We start from the raw sequence: 21,513 nt of genomic DNA, 5'->3' as shown, positions 1-21,513 counted from the left end.
TTCTAAATAATTGAAAGTAATCCCTTTAAGTAGCAGATGCTTAAAAATCTGCCTTTAATGAAATATTATATTAAATAAAATAGATTTCTGCATTCTCAAAATGTATCTTATTTTCTTGGTCATTATTAGCATTCAGAACTCGAGGGCAAAGTAATGCATCTTTGAGAAACACAGAAATATGCTAGGCTTTTTAGTCTACCCAAAATGATCCAAGGTTGGTGTGTTTTTGTGTTCATTCATGTCCTTTTAATAATTTTCTTTTTTCCTTTTCTTTTTTTTTTTTTACATTCTTAATCTTCACTTTATTTTTTTTTTAAGTTTATTTATTTTTGAGAGAGACAGACAGACAGAAAGAGTGTGAGTGGAGGAGAGGCAGAGAGAGAGGGGGACACAGAATCTGAAGCAGGCTCCAGGCTCTGAGCTGTCAGCACAGAGCCCGACACGGGGGTCGAACTCACGAACCGTGAGATCATGACCTGAGCTGAAATCGAATGCTTAATTGACCGAGCCACCCAGGTGCTTCTATTTGTTTATTTTTTTTTAATTTTAACTCCAGTATAGTTAACATACAGTGTTATGTTAGTTTCAGGTATACAGCATAGTGATCCAACCATTCTATATATTCCTCGGTGCTCATCATGGTAAGTGTACTCTTTTTTTTTTCTTTAAGTTTATTTATTTTGAGAGAGAGAGAGAGAGTGAGCACTGGGAGAGGCAGAGAGAGAAGGAGAGAGAGAGAATCGCAAGCAGTCTCTGCACTGTTAGTACAGAGCCCGACATGGGGCTCAAACTCACGAACTGTGAGATCCTGACCTGAGCCAAAACTAAGAGTCAGCCACTTAACCAACTGAACCACTCAGGTGCCCCGATAAGTACTCTTAATCCCCTTCGCCTATTTCACCCATCACCCCCACTTACCTCCCCTCCTCTCTGGTAGCCATCAATTTGTTCTTTATAGTTAAGAGTCAGCTTTTGGTTTATGTCTTTGTTTTTAATTTGTTCATTTGTTTCTTAAATTCCACATATGAGTAAAATCATATGGTTTTTGCCTTTCTTTGAGTATTTCACTTAGCATTATACTCTATAGATCTACTTATTGTTGCAAATGGCAAGATTTCATTCTCCTTTATGGCTGAGTAATATTCCATTATATATATATATATATATATATATATATATATATATATATATATATACACACACCACATCTTCTTTATCCGTTCATCTATCAATGCACACTTGGGCTGCTTCCATAATAATAATTTTCTTTCTGGCTTTTTGCCCCCTATTTTGTTAAGATATTAGATAGTACCTCTTGAGACTTCCTGGGTGCCTAGCTTTGGTAATCCTCTCCCTAATCTGCATCCTAGGAAACCAGATAACCAAATTTATTAGCATTGTGTGTAAAGTAAGAACAAACAGGTTTTGAATTTGAGAGTCTTTCCTAAAAGTGAGTAGTACTGACTTTCAAAGGCAGTTCAATTTTCCTTTTTATTTACTCCAGTATTCTGGGGGCGCCTAGGTGGCTCAGTTGGTTAAGCCTCTGACTTCAGCTCAGGTCATGATCTCGTGGTTCATGAGTTCGAGCCCCACATGGGCTCTCTGCTGTCAGCACAAAGCCCGCTTCAGATCCTCTGTCCCCCTCTTTCTACTCCTCCCCTGCTCTCGCTGTCTCCAAAATAAACATTAAAAATAAAAAAGAAATAGTAAGTATAAAAGCTGATATTCAAATCCAATCCTGAATCAAAAGTCTGGATTTTCTAATTTTTTCTTTCAGAAAACAGAAAACAGACGTTTATTTGTCCAGTAACAGTCTGGCAGATCCTGGACCGCAGGCAGCTCTACTCCACGTGGTCAATCAAGGACTTGGGTTCCTTTCATATTGTTGCTTTGCTCCCCCCGCCCTTTTTTAATGTTTATTTATTCATTTTGAGAGAGAGCAAGAGCAGGGGAGGGACCAAGAGAGAGAAAGAGGGAGAGGGAATGCCAAGCAGACTCCGTGCTCAGTGCCCCTGGATCCCACGACTCTGGGATCATGATCTGAGTTGAAATTAAGAGTCGCACATTTAACCGACCGAGCCATCCAGGCACCCCAGTTTTACTCTCTCTTATAGGGATTTCACCTCAGTTGCATGGTCAAAACTCTGTCTCAGGCACATCTGGTCCAGCTTGTTCTGGATCAGTAGTGGCCTGACAGGAGTGTGCAGAGGAAACTTCAGGTGCCTGTGTGTTGAGGGGAAGGAGGTATAGGGAATCTGGGTGCTCCTGGATGAATAAGGGTTAAGGACTAGGGGTGCCCATCTCCCTACTTCCACCTACCTCTCTCTCTCTGGTTCCCATACCTAGAAAGCTACTCTCAAAGTCCTCATCCTTTCTATTAAGCCAAATTGCCTTCCTTAAAACCATTGCTGAGAGATGAAAGGGTATTCAGCATGTATTCTCGTCATTGTGATCAACTTGACCATGGATGTATTGGCAATAAATGTAACCAACCAGCTGTGTCTATAATCAGCAATTATTATTTGAAGATAAAGTGGAAGTGCTTCTTTCCAGTTGCTACAATCTTCCTCTGAAGGAGGGGTTAGGGATAACTTGGACTAACCCAGCTTGAGCCAAAGGCCAAATCTTTTAAAGTCCAGGGTTAGGTTCCATAAGAGCAGGCCTAAAGCCGCCCAAGGAAAGCCAAATGGCCAAATATTGGCCAGGGATATGAACACCCCCTCCAGAGTGCAAAGGCAAATAATGGATTGGTGGAATATAGTGTTGAGATTTGGGTGAGAACAAGTGCAGAAGTAGTTCAATAAGAAGAAATCTTGGGGCACCTGGCTGGCTCAGTTGGAAGAGTATATGACTCTTAATCATATACTCAGGGTTGTGAGTTTGAGCCCCATGTTGGGTATAGAGGTGACTTAAATAAATAAGTAAATCTTTAAAAAAGAAGAAGAGGAAGAAGAAGAAGAAGAAGAAGAAGAAGAAGAAGAAGAAGAAGAAGAAGAAGAAGAAGAAATCTTAGGCAATTTTCTAAAACACCTGTGACTGGAAGACATGTAGAGGGGTCAATGTGGTTTAAAGGGACAGGATCTTCTGTGAAGATATATGAGATGACTTAAATCAGGGGAGCTATTCGCAAGTTCTGTTAACCAATGGCATGGTCCCCTAATGAATAAATGACAATGAGAATTGTGCTTTTCTGAGTTTTTATTTAATATTTCTAGCAGCTTTGTGAAGCCTTTAATTCTTTTTTTTATGTTTATTTATTTTTTTTTTTTTGAGAGAGAGAGAGAGAGAGAGCAGGGGAGGGGCAGAAAGAGAGGGGCTCAGGGATCTGTCAGCAGGCTCCACGCTGATAGCAGAGTGCCCAATGTGGGGCTTGAACTCGTGAACCACGAGATCATGACCTGAGTTGAAGACATATGCTTAACAGATTGAGCCACCTGGGCACCTTTAATTCTTTATTTTTTCTTCCTTATCCCATTAATTGTGACAAGCACCAATTCTGGTTTGCCTCAGTTAATTCATATTTTCTTCCATTTTCTGCTTCTGCTTTAGGTAAGTTTTATGCTATGTAATGTATATGTTCATATATATTATTGTATTCATTTCTGCCCAGACCGCTTCTACCCAGTTAGCTATACTGTCCCATGATTCCACCCTTGGGGTTGGTTTTTTCCCTTGACTTTTTTTCCTTCAAATTTTCAGATTTACAGTTTTGTCTGTTACTTGGCCTTCTGTACACCTACTACCTTTTTACCTAGAAGATGTGAAACATCTGGTGTTCGTTGTGGTAAAGAGGTTTGGGATTCTAAGGGCTCTTCTTTCTTCAGATCCTGCAACCCATCAAAGTTGGGCCCCAAACTCAGTTTAACTAAAAGTCAACTGAAATCAATAATTCACCCTTCAAAGTTTTGCTTTGGATCTTTGTGTGAGGAGGAGGGAGAAGTAGGGATGTGGGCTGTGAGCTATGACTGATGAGAGATTCTGAGCTACACTACTTAGACACTCCTGAAATCCTGACCCTTGAAAACTATATGAGATAATGTTAATAATTGTCTTAAGCTGATGATTTGGGGAATTATTTGTTATACAGCAATAGGTAACATACAATATGCTAAGTGGCTTTCATTCTGCGTAAAATCCCTATAGTCTTTCAAAACACCTTGTTAGCATTTCTTCTAGTATTTAAAATATCTAGGGGTGCCTGGGTGGCTCAATCCGTTAAGCTTCCGACTTCGGCTCAGGTCATGATCTCGAGGTCTGTGAGTTCGAGCCCCGCATCGGGCTCTGTGCTGACTGCTCAGAGCCTGGAGCCTGTTTCCAATTCTGTGTTTCCCTCTCTCTCTGACCCCCCCCCCCCCCCGTTCATGCTCTGTCTCTCTCTGTCTCAAAAATAAACAAACGTTAAAAAAAAAAAACAAAAAAAAACCACTCACTTAAAATATCTAATTCTATACTTGTTCAATGTCTGTCTATCTCCTTCACTGGGGCAGAGACCACATCTAACTTTTCATTAAGCACAACTCCCAGCATTCAGGAGGCATTCAAATATATATATATATATATATTAGTAAATAAATAATAACCAATAAAATAAAGAATCTTAAACCCAAGAGTAATTGGCTGCCAACATTTTGTATCCCTAAAACATGTTTATAATGGTGTCTTTTCAAAAATCATCCTTCACGTAGGATGAAAACATTTATGTGCCTCTATTGTAGCACTATCATATCAAATAGGAGTTGTCCATCTGTGAGCTCCATGAGGGCAGGGACTTTAGTTTATCACCTTTGTATTTCCAACATTTGCCAGTGCCCATCACAAAGATATTCAATAAACGCTTGCCGAGTGATAAATTAAGTGATCATGTGGAATGACTAAAGGTAGACTTTCCACGATATGAGTCAAGACTTGAGATTGTGCCATATCACTTAGTATTGCAGTTTGCGGAATTCTTTGCTTTGTTGTAGTATTATCAGTTACACTGAATTAAAAAATGAAGCCCTATAAATAATGCCTCTTGACCCAACCAAATTTAAAAAAAAAATTTTTTATGTTTTTCTTTATTTTTGAGAGAGAGAAAGAGAACGTGAGCAGGGGAGGGGCGGAAAGAGAGGGAGGGAGACACAGAATCTGAAGCAGGCTCCAGGCTCCAAGCTGTCAGCACAGAGCCCATTGCAGGGCTCTAACTCGTAATCCACGAGAGCATGACCTGAGCCAAAGTCGGATGCTTAACTGACTGAGCCACCCAGGTGCCCTGACCAAACCAAATTTAATTTTTTTAAATGTTTATTCAATTTTGAGAGACAGAGACAGAGCATGAGTAGGGGAGGGGCAGAGAGAGAGGGAGACAGAGAATCTGAAGCAGACTCCAGACTCTGAGCTGTCAGCATAGAGCCCGACGCAGGGCTTAACTCACGAGCCATGGGATCATGACCTGAGCTGAAGTTGGATGCTCAACTGAGCCACCCAGGCATCCCTGGACCAAACCAAATTTAAATAGGAGGTCCTACTCAGAGAGACAGTAAATCAGAGCAAGGATACGTAGCACCTTTTAGTCCAAATCCCATCCCAGTTCAGCAGGTAGAGAGCACAGGAAGTTGACATCTCATAAGACATTTGGATCCACGCACTAGTCAATCGCTGTTTATGCTAAACCAGCAAATCCAAGATTCTACAATTAGAAGGGCTCTCTTGAAAGACAATGCCATTCAAAATACCAGAAAGTTCAAGTGATAATAGGATTTGGATAACTCATGATACATGCAATAGTAAAGTTCAGAGCAAAATGCCTTGAGACTGTATGTAGTATTTACAGTAATACTTATAAATGGCCATGAGTGTAAATACTAATGTGTCCCAGAGCTTACTTTAAAAAAATTAAACTAAATTAATTTTTATTTTATGCTATTGTGAAGCTTACAAGAGAACTATTAAAGTCTTTCTCAAAAAATAAAAATAAAAAAAATAAAGTCATTCTCAGTGGGGGGCACCTGGGTGGCTCATTTTGTTAAGTGTCCGACTCTTACGTTTGGCTTAGGTCATGATCTCATGGTTCAAGGGATCGAGCCCTGCATCAGGCTCTGCGTTGACAGCATGGAGCCTGCTTGGGATTCTCTCTCTTCTCTCTTTCTTCCCCTCCCCCACTCGCACTCTCTCTCCCTCAAAATAATAAATACATTTTTTTTAAAAGCCATTCTCGGGGCATGGGTGGCTCAGTTGGTTAAGCGTCTGACTTCGGCTCAGGTCATGATCTCATGGTTCATGGGTTTGAGCCCCGCATCAGGCTCCACATACTGACAGTGCAGAGTCTGCTCGGTATTCTCTCTCCTCTCTCTCTGCCCCTCCCTGACTTGCATACACAGACTCTCTCGTAAAAATAAATAAATAAAATTAAAACCAAAAAAGTCAATTCTCAGTGGAAAAAGTACATCTAAAGTTCATGTTATACCAGAACAGATCAATGATCTGTCCTGACTTCAACTAAAGCTGCTTATACAAATCACATAATCAGTATACATACTAATTAAAACTAGCAAGAGTATCAGTTGATTTAGGGATGACTGAAAGTTGCACCAGTTAGTTTTCTCCTGTTACTTTCAGTTCTATTGCAGTGGCTTCTAATATAACTTATTCACATTAATGTATCTGTATAGAGTTCCAGCCTCAAAACAATGATGGAATTATCCTTCACTAGTGATCCTTCTGTTGACACCGTCTCATGCCATATACAAAGAAATGCCACAAAACAATAACAGAAATGTGTCTCAAATGGCCAAAGTACCATGACCCTGGTCTATAAAACATAGACCCTGGTAAAGAGTCAAAGACAACAGTCAACCTGATCTTTGAGGGTACTCCCATGCCAAAACATTTTCATTTAGATCGCCAAAAAGGGAGGGCTGAGTAACACCCACGATGGATGACACAGCTTTGAAGAGGGCCTCCTAACAAAGTCGGAGGAGTCACCAACATATACCTGTGTTCGAATGGAATATTCAAGCACGATGCTCTACGACTGGGCTCCGGTTATATGATGTTGATAGAAAAAATATCTCAGCCCCAACTGTGGCTTGCCACCAAGAGTCTTTCATTGCAGTGGTCATAGGGAAGGAGCTTTGTTAACTGATAAAGCTGACAAAGCTGTTAATTAACAGTTCCTGAGAAGGAACCACGAAGGCCTGAATTACAACTTTCACAGAAGTAGCCAACTTCATTATGTTTCAATTTAATATATCCAATTTCATCATAAATTCTCAAGCTACAATGGCAATGATTCATTCAACAGATATTTTTTAGGGGCACCTGGGTGGCTCAGTCGGTTAAGTGGCCGACTTGGGCTCAGGTCATAATCTCGCGGTTCACGAGTTCAGGCCTCGCGTCAGACTCTGGGCGGACAGCTCAGAGCCTGGAGCCTGCTTTGGATTCCGTGTCTCCCTCTCTCTCTCTCTGCCCCTCCCCTGCTTGTGCTCTGTCTCTCTTACTTTCCAAGATAAATAATAAAACATGAAAAATGTTTTTAATAAAAAACATATTTTTTTAAAGCACTACGATTTCCCTGGTACTGTTTTGGATGTTAGGGATACAGAGGTAAACAAAGTGGACAAAAAACTCTACCCATAAAAACTTACATTTTAGTGGTGGGAGACAGATTATAAAAAAATAATTAAAATATAGGTAGAATATCTGCCCGATGACATAAAACAGGAAAGGGGGAAAGAGAATGCAACGTTAGGCAAGCTTGTGACTTTCAACAAGACAATGAAGAAATACCTCGGTGAGAAGGAAACATGGAACAAAAATCTAAAGTGAGTTTATGAATCAACTCAGGCTGCCATAACACAATGCCATAAATTGGGGGGCTTAGACAACAGACATTTATTTTCTCACATTCCGGAGTCTGGAAATCTGAGATCAGGGTGTCCTCATAGCTGGGTTCTAATGTTTATTTATTTTTGAGAGAGACAGAGACAGAATGTGAGTGGGTTAGGGGTAGAGAGAGAGGGAGACACAGAATCCCAAGCAGGCTCCAGGCTCCGAGCTGTCAGCACAGAGCCCAATGCAGGGCTCGAACTCACAAGCTGTGAGATCATGACCTGAGCCGAAGTCGGTCACTCAACCGACTGAGCCACCCAGGCACCCCTAGCTGGGTTCTGATAAGAGCTCTCTTCCTGGCTTGCCAAAGGTAAACTTCCTGTTAGATACTTACATGGCCTTTCCTGGGTGTGTGCACACGGAAAGAGACAGTGAGAGGACTCTCTGGTGTTTCTTCTTACTTGGACACTAGTCCTATTGGATCAGAACCCCACCCTCATGACCTATTCAACCTTAATTACATAAAGGCCCTATCTCCAACAAATTCTTACACTGGGGGGTTAGGGCTTTAACATATGAATCTGGGTGGAGGACAAAATTCAGTCTATAGCAGGGAGTAAGCAGTGCAGATAACCAGGGGAAGAATGTTTTAGGCAGAGAGTTTGGGCCAGAAATATAAGTTAGGGAGTTTCAGCATATAGACAATATAGACATAAAGACATCAGATGAAATCACCAGTAGAGTGACTGTTGAGAAAAGCAGAAAAGGAGACTGAGAAGGAGTAGCTAGTGAGTGATGAGGAGAAAACCAGGAGAGTGTAGTATCATGGAAGCCTAATGAATAAAGCATAGTATTTCAAGAAGGAGGGGGTGAGAGGTCAAATAAGAATGAAGGCTGAGTCCTGACCACTGGATCAACAATCTGGAGGGTACTGGTGACTTTATCAAGGGCAATTTTGTTGGAGTAGCAAGGGCAAAGGGCTGGTACTTTCAAGAGAGACCAAGAAGAGGAATTCAGTATGAGTAAAAGCAACGAAAGAAAAAATGGATAACTTGGACTATATAAAAATTTAAAGCTTTTCATGGCAAATGATAGATGCCATCAAGAAAGTGAAAAGACCAGGCACCTGGCCGGCTCAGTACAGCTTGAGACTCTTGATCTCAGGGTTGTGGGTTCGAGCCCCACGTTGTGTGTAGAGATTACTTAAAAATAAAATATTTTTGATAGCTTTTCTTTTTCTTATTTTAAATTTTTTTTTTCAACGTTTTTTTATTTATTTTTGGGACAGAGAGAGACAGAGCATGAACGGGGGAGGGGCAGAGAGAGAGGGAGACACAGAATCGGAAACAGGCTCCAGGCTCCGAGCCATCGGCCCAGAGCCTGACGCGGGGCTCGAACTCACGGACCGCGAGATCGTGACCTGGCTGAAGTCGGAGGCTTAACCGACTGCGCCACCCAGGCGCCCCTCTTTTTCTTATTTTAAAAAATATTTATTTAATTTTGAGAAAGCACAAGCGGGGGAGGGTCAGAGGGAGGGGGACAGAGGATCTGACACAGGCTCTGCACTGACAGATTGACAGTAACAAGCCTGATGTGGGGCTTGAGCTGAAGTCGCACGCTCAACCAACCGAGTCACCCAGGTGCCCCTAAAATCTTTTTTTTTTAAGTTTATTATTATTTATTTTGAGAGACAGAAAGCACACACATGCACAAGCAGGGAAGGGCAGAGAGAGAGAGAGAGGTAGAGAGAATCCCAGGCAGGCCCCCCCCCAAGCTGTCAGTGCAGAGCCAGATGCAGGGCTGGATTTCACGAACCAGGGGATTATGACCTGAGCCTAAACCAAAAGTCAGACACTTAATAAACTGTGCCACCCCGGTGCCACAAAAATATAAATAAATAAAATCTTTTTTTTTTTAATGTTTCTTTATTATTTTTGAGAGAGAAAGAGAGAGAGAGAGAGAGAGAGAGAGAGAGAGAGCAGGGGAAGGGCAGAGAGAGGGGGACAGAGGATTAGAAGCGGCCTCTGTACTGACAGCAGTGAGTCCAACGTGGGGCTCAAACTCATGAACTGTGAGATTACAACCTGAACCAAAGTTGGATGCTCAACCAACCAAGCCACCCAGGCACACCCCCAAAAATAAAATCTTCTTTTAAAAAAAGTGAAAAAATAGGGGCGCCTGGGTGGCTCGGTCGGTTAAGCATCTGACTTTCGCTCAGATCATGATCTCATGGTTAGTGAGTTCGAGCCCTGCATCAGGCTCTGTGCTGACAGCTCAGAGCCTGGAGCCTCCTTTGAATTCTGTGTCTCCCTTGCTCTCTGCCCCTCTCCCGCTCACGCTCTGTCTCTCTCTCTCTAAGTAAAAAATGTTTAAAAAAATAACTATTTTAAAAAAAGTGAAAAAATTTAAAAAAATTTTAAGGTGAAAAAATAACCTACAACATGGGAAAAATATTTACAAATCTGATAAGGGAGGGATACAGAATATATATTAAAAAGTTACAACTCAACAACAACAAAAACAAATAACCCAATTTTTTTCAAATGGACACAGGATTTAAAAAAAAAATTTTTTTTTAACGTTTATTTATTTTTGAGACAGAGAGAGAGCATGAACGGGGGAGGGTCAGAGAGAGGGAGACACAGAATCTGAAACAGGCTCCAGGCTCTGAGCTGTCAGCACAGAGCCCGACTCGGGGCTCGAACTCAAGGACTGCGAGATCATGACCTGAGCCGAAGTCGGCCGCTTAACCGACTGAGCCACCCAGGCGCCCCCAGGATTTTTTTTTTTAGTGTTTATTTAGTTTTGAGAGACAGAGAGACAGAACATGAGTGGGAGAGGGGCAGACAGAAAGGAAGACACAGATTCCAAAGCAGGCTTCAGGCTCTGAGCTGTCAGCACAGAGCCGGATGCGGGGCTCAAACTCACAAACCATGAGATCACGACCTGGGCTGAAGTTGGAGGCCTAATGGACTGGGCCACCCAGGCGCCCCTGGATACAGGATTTAAGTAGATTGTTCTCCAAATAAGATATGTAAATGACCACTAAACATATGAATAGATGCTCAACATCATTAACCATTAGAAAAATACAAATCAAAACCATAATGAGATATCAAATCACACCCATTAGGAATGGCTATAATCAAAAAAGCAGACAACAAGTGTTGGTGAAGATGCAGAGAAATTGGAACCCTTATATATTGCTGATAGGTATGTAAAATGATACAGCATTTTAGAAAACAGTTTGGCAATTGCTCAAAAGTTAAACAGAGTTATCTTATAACCTAGCAATTGCACTTTTAGGTATATATGCAAGAGAAATAAAACTGTATGTCTGGGGCAGCTGGGTGGCTCAGCTGGTTAAGGATCCAACTCTTCAGTTTCGGCTCAGGTCATGATCTCATGGTTCATGAGTTCAGGCCCCACTTCGTGCTCTGCGCTGACAGCATGTAGCTTGCTTGGGATTCTTTCTCTCCCTCTCTCTCTGCCCTTTCCCCCACTCTCCCTCTCAAAATAAATAAATAAACTTATATAAATATATAAAATATATATAATGTTTATATATATGTATGTAATATTTATATATCCAAACAAAAATCTGTATGCAAAAAAAGTGTACATGGATGTTCACAGAAGTATTATTCATAATAGCCAAAAAATGGAAACAATCCAAGTGTTCATCAACTGATGAACGGATAAATGAAAGTGGTATATTCAGACAGCAGAATTATTATTAAGCAATAAAAAGGAATCAAGTATTGACACATGCTACAACATGAATGAACTTGAAAACACTATGCTAAATGAAAGAATCCAGTCACAAAAGACCACATATTGTATGATTCCATTATACAAAAAGTCCATAGAGCAAATCCATAGAGACAAAAAGATTAGTGATTGTGTAGGGTTCTATAGGGTGGGGAGTGATTAAGGAACAGGGGGTTTCTTTTGGGGATGATGAAAATATTCTAAAATCAATTGTGGTGATGGTTACACAACTCCGAATATGTTTAAATCATTGAATTGTATACTTTACATGAGTGCATTTCATGGTATGTGAATTGTATCAAAATGAAGATATTTGTGTGTGTCTGTGTGTGTGTGTGTGCACGCACGTGTGTTTACCTGCATAACAATGGCTTGAGGAACAAAGGTATAAATCTCCAGAGACGCTCAACATCACCACTTGGGATTCACTTCTAAGTGTATCTGACTCCAAAGCCTGTGTGTTCTTAACCATTCTTCTGAACTACCTCCTAATGATCATTTCCTTAAGTTAGATTTCCATAAGTAGAATTAATTACTGAGACAAAGGATTTGAACGATTTGCTGCAAGGGTTGAAGGAGTCCCTGTAACCATCTGGGCTTGCCAGGTACATGGCCCCCTTCTAGACAAAGTGATCCAAACTCCTCTTTCCTCTTCAAGGGCTACAACTCATACAACCTGTTTTGAATGAAACAGACCTTGCCATCACAGCTGATTAAGACGCAAACCAAAGGCAGCTACACACACCCTAGCCAACTGCCACTCAGGCAGTAGTGACAGCTCAGTGTTCAAAGGCAGCGCTCAATAGTGAATAATGGCAAGTCAACCCAATCAAATTCTCTTTTTAGGGACATATAAATGCCAGGTGAACAAAGGAAGGCAAGTAACCGAAGCCTGAACTGTTGAGCTCTTAGCAGCTGTGTGGTAAGTATAGAACATGAATTATTTGTAGAGAAGCTTTCGACTGTCATCTGAAGAGTGAACCCAAACACCTCTTGCAAACAAGCTCACCCAACAAGGAACCCACGCACAGCACACTGAAGTCATTTGCTACTACTGACACTAATAAATTAATAGTGATACAAATGATACTACTACTAGTATCATCCATATGATACTAACCTAATCACATGAAGCATTCTCTAAGGAGGTTTCAAAGAGAAACCACGTCATTTCATCAGGTCAAATCATTGTACCAATAAAAGTTTCAAACCAATGGTATTTTGCTCAAGGGGAGCAGAACAAGGCCTCTAAACCTTCTAAATCTTCATCTCTCCCTCAACCTTAACACCCCTTTCCTACCCTGCACTCAGCTCGTGAATTTGCCTTCTATGTCACTGGGAAAATAAAGGCGATGAGATGGGAACTTTCTCGTTCTCTCACCCCCAAATCGACCGTCCTATCTCCACCAGCTCTCCTATTCTCTGTCTTCTTTCCTGTGACAAAGGGAAAGTGTCCTTGTTCCTATTAAAGGCTAGTCAACTCCTTTGGGCCCCTTATCCCATCCCCTTTAGCCTAGTCTTGGACTTTGCTCCTGAAGTTCTCCCTAATCTCTCTCACATCGCTGATTCCTCCCTTTCTATTGAAAACATGTAAACATGCTCTAGTATCCCCTTACTCATACTTAAATTTTTTTTCTGGGAATTATAAGAAAAAAAACTTTTGTTGGAGCAAGGAAGGCTTTGAAAGTATGATACAAAACTCAGATAAATTCAACTATGTAAAAATTAAAGATTTCTGGAGAGAAAAACAACGTAAATAAGGTGAAAAGACATACCAGCAACTCCTATCACAGAGGGTTAAAGTGCCTGATGTATTAAGAGCTTCTACAGATGAATAAGAAAAAAACCAACAACTCACCAGAACAATGAGCAAGAGAATGGCAGAGACAATTCAAAGAAATACAACTGGCTTTTAAACTTTTGAAAATATATTCAACCTCATTCAAAATAAAAGAATGCAAATTAAAGGTACGACAAGAAACCATTTTCACTTACTAGATTGGCACAGATAAAAAAACTTGATAACACACCGAATGGGGAAACGCCTTCTCATCATTGCTGGTAGGAAATATACTGGTACAAATTATATAGAAATGTTTTGCACCGTATCTGTCAAACTCACAAATGCACTCACTCTTTGACTCAGCAATTCTAAGTAATTTTATACTACAGATATATATTTCCACACATATGACAAGGCCCATGTATAAAATCATTCATTGCAGTTTTGTTTGTGATAACAAAAGATTGGAAACCACCTAAATATTCATTAGTAGGATCACTAGGGAATTGAATAAATAAATTATCGTGTAATAACATAATGCAACCATAAATAAAGAAAGTGGGAGACCTTTTTGTATATCTATACAGAACAATCTTCAAGATAAGTAGATAAGTAGAAAAGCAAGGAACAGAAACAGTACGTATAGTGAGCTATCATCTGTATATTTGTTTAAAAGGAGGAAAGGTAGAAAAAAATATATGTAAATATTTGCTTGTATATACAGAGAATATTTCCAGAAGGATTTGTAAGAGACTGGAAACATTGAAATGAGGGAGGAAAACAGAGTGACTGGGGGAAAGGTAGGGGAATGAGATTTTCACTGTAAACAAATCATTTTGTACCATGTAATGTAATCTATTAAAAAAACTTTTTTTAAATAGGCTCCACACCCAGTTGGGGCTTGAACTCACAACCCTGAGATCAAGAGTCACATGCTCTGCCAACTGAGCCAGCAAGGTACTCCCAAAATTTTGTTTTTATGTAAAAAAATTGTTTTTCTAAGTTTTCCCTGTCCTATCACCCTATTTCTTTACAAAACTACTCAAAGCATTTGTCTCTATTTGCTGTTTCTACTTTCTCATCTCCATTCTCTTTTTAATCCATTCGAACATAGTTTTTGTCCCTGCCATTCTACTGAAACTACCTTGTCCAGGTCATTATAACCTCTATCTTGCCAGACAAATCCAATGGGCATATCTCCACCCTCATCTTAATCTCTCAACAGTATTCAACACTGTCAACTACTCCCTCCTTGAAGTCATTTCTTTTCTTGGCTTGTAGGATACTTCATTCTCCTAGTTTTCTTCTTGCCTCCTTAGTCACACTTCAATCATCTTGTTGGATCCTCCTCTTCCTCTGACTTTTGAAGATTGACTCTGCCTTTGGCTCTTTTCTGCTCTATCCATACTTTGCCCTAGGTGATCCCATTTAGTCACATAGCTTTAAGTACTGCCATTGACCACCTAATTTATAATTCGGTTCCATTTCTCTTCTCTAAGCTCCTGAAGTCATAATTCTATATTTAGTTTTTCAAGGAACCATTAAACTATTTTCTAAAACATGGCATCATTTTACATTCCCACCAGCAATATATAAGGGTTCCAATTTCTCCATATTCTTACCAAGAACTGTTATTATCTTTTATATTATAGCCATCCTAGGAGATGTGAAGTGATATCTCACTGGAGTTTTTATTTGCATCTTCCTAATGAATAATTATGTTGAGCATCATTCATGTGCTCGTTGGCCATTTGTATATCTTTTTTGGAAAAAGACTATTCTAGTCCTTTGCCCATTTTTTTAATTGGGTTGTTTGGTTCTTGGTTGACTTGTAGGAATTCTTTATGTACTCTAGATATTAATCCCTTATCAGGTATATGATTTGCAAATATCTTGTCCCATTCTATGGGTTGCCTTTTACTCTGCTGATAGTATCTTTTGATACACAAAAGCTTTTAATTTTGATGTTCAACTTATCATTATTTTTTCTTTTGTTGCCTGTATTTTTGGTGTCATATCCAAGAAATCATTGCCAAATCCAATGACATGGAGACTTTCCTTTGTTTTTTCTTCTAAGAGTTTTATAGTTTTAGTAGTTACATTTATGTCTTTGATCCATTTTTAGATAATTTCTGTATATGGTGTAAGGTAAGAGTCTTTTGCTTGTGGATGTCCAGTTTTCCCACTACCTGTTGTTGAAAAGACTGTCCTTTCCCCATTGAGTGGTCTTGACAACCTTGTTAAAAATCATTTGACCATATATGCAAGGGTTTATTTCTGGATTCTATTTTCTATTCCATTGGTCATGCCTGTTTTTATGCAAAGTAGACTTTTAAAGATACCATTTTTAACTCTTCAGATTGGCAGTATATCAAAACATTGATAACATTCAGTATTGAAAAGGATGTGAAGAGATGAGGATTCTTACACAATGCTGGGGGAAATGAGAATCACTATGACCTTTTTGGAAAGTAATGTAGAGGTGTCAAAATTTAAGATATTCTTTTAATGCAACACATAGGATCTTTTTTATAGAAATAAAAAACTAGTGCATAAGTATATGTGTACAAAGATATTTATTGTGGTATCATTCGTAGTGGGAAGAGGCTGAACTGAAAAAGTCAGGTAGCTATTCTCTCTGCATCTTTCTCTCCTTGCAGTCACATGTTTTCTCACTTCTGTTTTCCTCTGTATTTCTTCCTGGACTTGCAAATGGACCAACTAGATCACTGGGTAGGAGTCTCTCTGATCTTACAAATCTCAGTGTTCACCATCATCTTAGTCTTGAGTTACCATTTTGCTCATTTACAAATCTGCTATTTTTTTATGCCACTTTTTATAGTTTCTACTTGTCTGCCAAGTTTTTCAAGTTTGGTTTTTTTATCTCCTTGAACATAGTTCAGAGAGTTGTTTTATAGTCTGTGTCTAAAGATTGCAACATACAGAATCAATCCCTGTGGGTCTGTTTCTATTATTTGTTATTTCTCCTCCTTATTCATGGTGTCTTATCTCCTTGTTTGCCTGGTTATCTCTGTGCTGGGCACTCTATTTGAAAAAAAAATTTTTTTAAATAATTTGATGCTGAGGATGATTATATTTTTCTTTAAAGAGGATTTTTATTTACTCTTGCTACTAGCAATTAGGGCCAACTTAATATAAGTTCAGGCCCTGAGATTTTTCGGGGCCACTTAAATGATATGAAGTCAGCCTGCAATATGAGGATTAGTTTCCTTCTGGTGTTCCCTTACACCTACAATGTGGCATTTCATTTTATTTTTATTTATTTATTTATTTATTTATTTATTTATTTTAATGTTCATTTATTTTTGAGAGAGAGAGAGAGAAACAGAGTGCAAGAGGCAGAGAGGCAGAGAGAGGAGACACAGAATTCAAAGCAGGCTCCAGGCTCTGAGCTGTCAGCACAGAGCCCAATGTGGGGCTTGAACCCAGAACTGTAAGATCATGACCTGAGTCAAAGTAGGACGCTTAACTGACTGAGTCACCCAAGTGCCCCTACAGTGCAGCATTTTAAACTCCTAGCCAAAGCAGAGGGTAAAATGTCAGGGTTACAACCCTTTATGGACCCTGGACTCCAACTTTTGTCCCCATCAGCTCCCAAGGCTGCCAAAAGTGCAGCTTAGATTGACAGTATGCCTCCTGAACTAGTAAATGTAGTAAATGCTACCAGACAAAAGCAGCATGAGTGTCAGGCTCATCACTCCAAATTTCTTATCTATCCAAAATGTTGGCCCAGTAATTCCTCACTATCTTGTTAGTTAGTTATTAGATGCTTCTGGAGGATGCTTTTTATGTGCGTCCAGCTGGGTTAGCTGTCTTCAGTAAGAGGGTTGACCTGAATTACATAGTCTATCATCAGTAACAATGGAAGTCCATTCAGTTTACTTTATTTCTGCAAGAGAAAATCTCATTAGCTCCAGTCAAGGGCCTATTCCTACTCTTGTGGCCAGGGTTCTAAGGTCATTTAGTATACAGAACATTCAATTGCTTTGAGAAGGGCAGGTTCCTAACAAGGGGATATGGGCATGGAATAAATGATTGACATCTTTAATATACCAAATTACTTGCTGTTCTTTAAATGTACCCTCCTATATCATATTCCTGTGTTTTTTCATGTGTTGTCTCCGCAGCCAGGATTTGCTCCCCTCTGTTCACTAGGCAAACTCTTTTTTTATTTTCAAGACTTAACTCAAAGAAGACTACCTTATCTCAAAAACAAGCAAAGAAAAAAAACAAAAAGACACTTCTTCTATATGCTCTTTGTAATGTGCATAAATCTTTTCATAGAAATGATTCTATCCTAAAGGATATCATTCCTATTATTCTATCCTAAAGGATAGGAATTATTTTTTTTTTCACTGATGAGAACTGACATTGTGCCAGGCACATTCAACAAATATTTGTTGAGTAAATGAACGAATGGGAGTAAAGAACAAATGATTCTATAAAATTCTAACTCCAAAAAATAACTTATTTCCATGGTTTGTTATTCACTAGACCTTAATTCTTAGAAAAACCTTTTTCCCTCTCCTGCTAAAAATAAATAATACAGATATGTTTTGAGAAAGAGTAAATAATGATATCATTTTAGAAGCAATTGCCTAATTTCTTTTGCTTTACTAGATTTGGTACTCTCAGATTCTGACTCATTTTGTTTTCATGCTTGGAAGATAAGGCTTCAAACTCATTAGTTGGCTTTATGGCCATTTCACACTTTGCCTACCTCCCTCTCCATTCCCACAAACAACCCCCCCCCTTCCATTTTTATCTTTTCTTCCTTCTAAATTTTCATTCTTTCTTCATAGAAAGGACATTCACTGATCACACAACTGGTCAAACGCAGCAAAAGAAACACACAACTTTATATCCACAGTTCTGTAACTTTTCTGAAAATCAGAGGCCTAAAGCATACATCAAGTTTAATAAGGAGTCATAGCAACTTCTAACAAATTCGGAACATTCATAAGGGACCCCTATCAACCAGTTCTAACAGTTGCACTGCAAGGGAGAAGGAGCAAAATCTTTGTGAAAACCAAGGAGATACCTTACCTTCTGAAGATCTTTTTGAGAAAGATTAGGAGGGCAGACAGGCCACACATTAGTAATCACCTTCCCCAGCACAAGGGAAACAGAAAGTATCTGTTTAACCATATTCCCAAAAAAGGAGAGACTAGAAGAAATCAGACAGAAACACAATAGTAGCTTTAGAAGCTACAAGCAATAGAAACAACAAAAAGAGAGTTGAGGTGTGACCAGTTATACAAAACTGGAAGCATACAAGAAAAAAATACCATTAAGTAGTTGTTTCAACTCGAATGTGAAGATATCCACTGTCTTTTTTTCATGTTTATGTTTACTTATTTTTTTTTTTTTTTTAACATTTATTTATTTTTGAGACAGAGAGAGACAGAGCATGAACGGGGGAGGGTCAGAGAGAGGGAGACACAGAATCTGAAACAGGCTCCAGGCTCCGAGCTGTCAGCACAGAGCCCGACGCGGGGCTTGAACTCACGGACCGTGAGATCATGACCTGAGCCGAAGTCGGACGCTTAACCGACTGAGCCACCCAGGCGCCCCTATGTTTACTTATTTTTGAGAGAGAGAGAGAAAAAAAGTGGGGGAACGTCAGAGAGTGAGGGAGAGAGAGAGACTCTCAAGCAGGCTCTGCACTATCAGCTCAGAGCCTGATGTAGGGCTCAAGCCCACGAACTGTGAGATCATGACCTGAGCTGAAGTTGGACTCTTTAGAAAAGAATCAGTAGCCCAAAACTACAGAAGCAAAATAAATATAATAGAGTTTTACCCAAAGAATGACTCACAAAGTGGATTTGCTAGTTTTTTTTTCATAAAATATGCTCATTCATTAACAATAAGAAACTTCTGCTATTCCATAGGTACTGATAATTTGAGCCATTTCTTTGGTCTGTTGAAAGGCTGCCTTTTCAGTTGTAGCCTCAAGTTCCCAGAATCATTGGTGACAACCTAAGTGGACTTAATATCATTTCCCAAGGCTTGCTTGGGAATTTTCAGCCTGTGATGTTCAAGAATCTCAGGTGCTCCCACCCAATATTTGCATTTTTGTATGCAGAAGAAAAAAATTATTTAAGTTGAGGGGAGGGCTAAAGAAAAGAATGAGTAAACTAATACTTTTTTTAAAGAGGTAACTATTGATGGCATCAGGATGTGAAACCCCAACTATTGGCACCAACCCCACTGCCTCTGGGTTCCAGCATTTTTTATTTTTTATTTTTGAGAGAGAGAGACAGGGGATGTACAGAGAGAGAGGGGGAGACACAGAATCTGAAGAAGGCTCCAGGCTCCAAGCTGTCAGCACAGAGCCTGACGTGGGGTTCGAACTCACAGATTGGATATCATCACCTGAGCAGAGTCTGTTGCTTAACTGACTGAGCCACCCAGGCGCCCCACCAATACTTAAAAAAAATTTTTTTTTAATGTTTTTATTTATTTTTGAGACAGAGAGAGACAGAGCATGAGCAGGGGAGGGGCAGAGAGAGAGTGAGACACAGAATCCGAAGCAGGCTCCAGGCTCTGAGCTGTCGGCACAGAGCCCAATGCGGAGCTCGAACTCACGAGCCATGAGATCATGACCTGAGCCAAAGTGGGTCACCCAACGGACTGAGCCACCTAGGAGCCCCCCTAAAATTTTTTTTAGATAATACAAATACTATAAGCAGTAATTAGACAAAACAAATTCAGAACCCCAGTTAAACTCTTTGCTCTCAAAGTTGAAAATTAAGTGAAAGCAATTTTTATAATTCAGAAAAATAAATACTGTGGAAATGTGGAAAACATGGACTGGCTCAATTCTGTAATGATACATGATGAAATGCCATCTGTACAAGTGACAAATAACAGAACAAATCAATGGAAGTGAAGAATAATCTTCAAATGTAATTTAGACATTTTAGTTGCAAAGATGTTGATCTGCATTCATATGTGTTGCTAATTTAAAGAAAGAACTAAGTAAATGTCTTTCTGGATCCTAATGATAAAAATATAATAATTATTTCAATTTAATTTTCCACTCATTCATTCAAATATTTTTGGAGCAACTGCTATGATGTGGAAGACACTGGGGTTACTATGGGGTGGGGGTGGGGGGTTGAAAATAAAAGGTGAAAATGAGCTCCTAACTTCAGGGTATATATATATATATTTTTTTTCTTAATTAACATAATTCACATACCATAACATTTATCATTTAAATTTAAAGGGTACAGGGTTGCCTGGCTGGCTCAGTCAGTGGAGCATACAACTCTTGATCTTGGGCTTGTAAGCTCGAGCCCCATGTTGGGTGTAGAGATCACTTAAAAATATAAAATCTTGAAAAAATAAAAGTGTACAATTCATCAATGGTTTTAAGTACATTCACAAAGTTGTGCAAGCATCACCACTATGTGATTCCAGAACATTTTCATCACCCCCAAAGAAAACCTTATATCTACTAGCAACCACATCCCATTTCCACCTCCTCCTAGAGCCTGTGGTGGCCACTAATCTACTCTGTCTCTATGAATTTTCCTATTCTGTACATTTCATATAAGTGGAATCATACAATATATAGCCTTTTTAGACTGGCTTCTTACATTTAACATAACATTTTCGAGTTTCATCCATGTTCTAACAAGTTTCAGTACTTCATTCTTTTTTATTTCTAAGCAACATTCCATTGTATGATTATACCACATTTTGTTTATCCATTCATCAGCTGACAGACACCTGGATTGTTTCCACTTTCAGGCTATTATAAATATTGCTGCTATGGACATTTGTGTACAAGTTTTTGTTTGAAGAAAGTTAACTACTACAGAATGATTAATCAATGTACTAATTACGTTTGGATTAATGCATCAATGTATTGATACAGAAGTAATGGATAGTGGTAAGCATCATGCAGTGGATTTTTATTGGTTTTGGCTTCCCAACTTCAGTTCCTCCTTCCTATTAGTACAGTATCCGTATTCTCTTATGTGTAATAACATAAGGAAGCTTCTAAAGAAGCTGACTTCACACTCAAATCCAGGGTAGCCCTTATTGGCTTAAGTCCAGCACATCCTATCTCCATGGACATTGATTAGTTCAGTGACAGGCAAGTGACAATAATTCAAACC

This window comes from Panthera leo, chromosome C1 (assembly GCF_018350215.1).
Source record: "Panthera leo isolate Ple1 chromosome C1, P.leo_Ple1_pat1.1, whole genome shotgun sequence".
Taxonomy (NCBI): Eukaryota; Metazoa; Chordata; class Mammalia; order Carnivora; family Felidae; genus Panthera; species Panthera leo.
The sequence above is the reverse complement of the archived record's forward strand: the minus strand, read 5'-3'. Positions refer to the sequence as shown.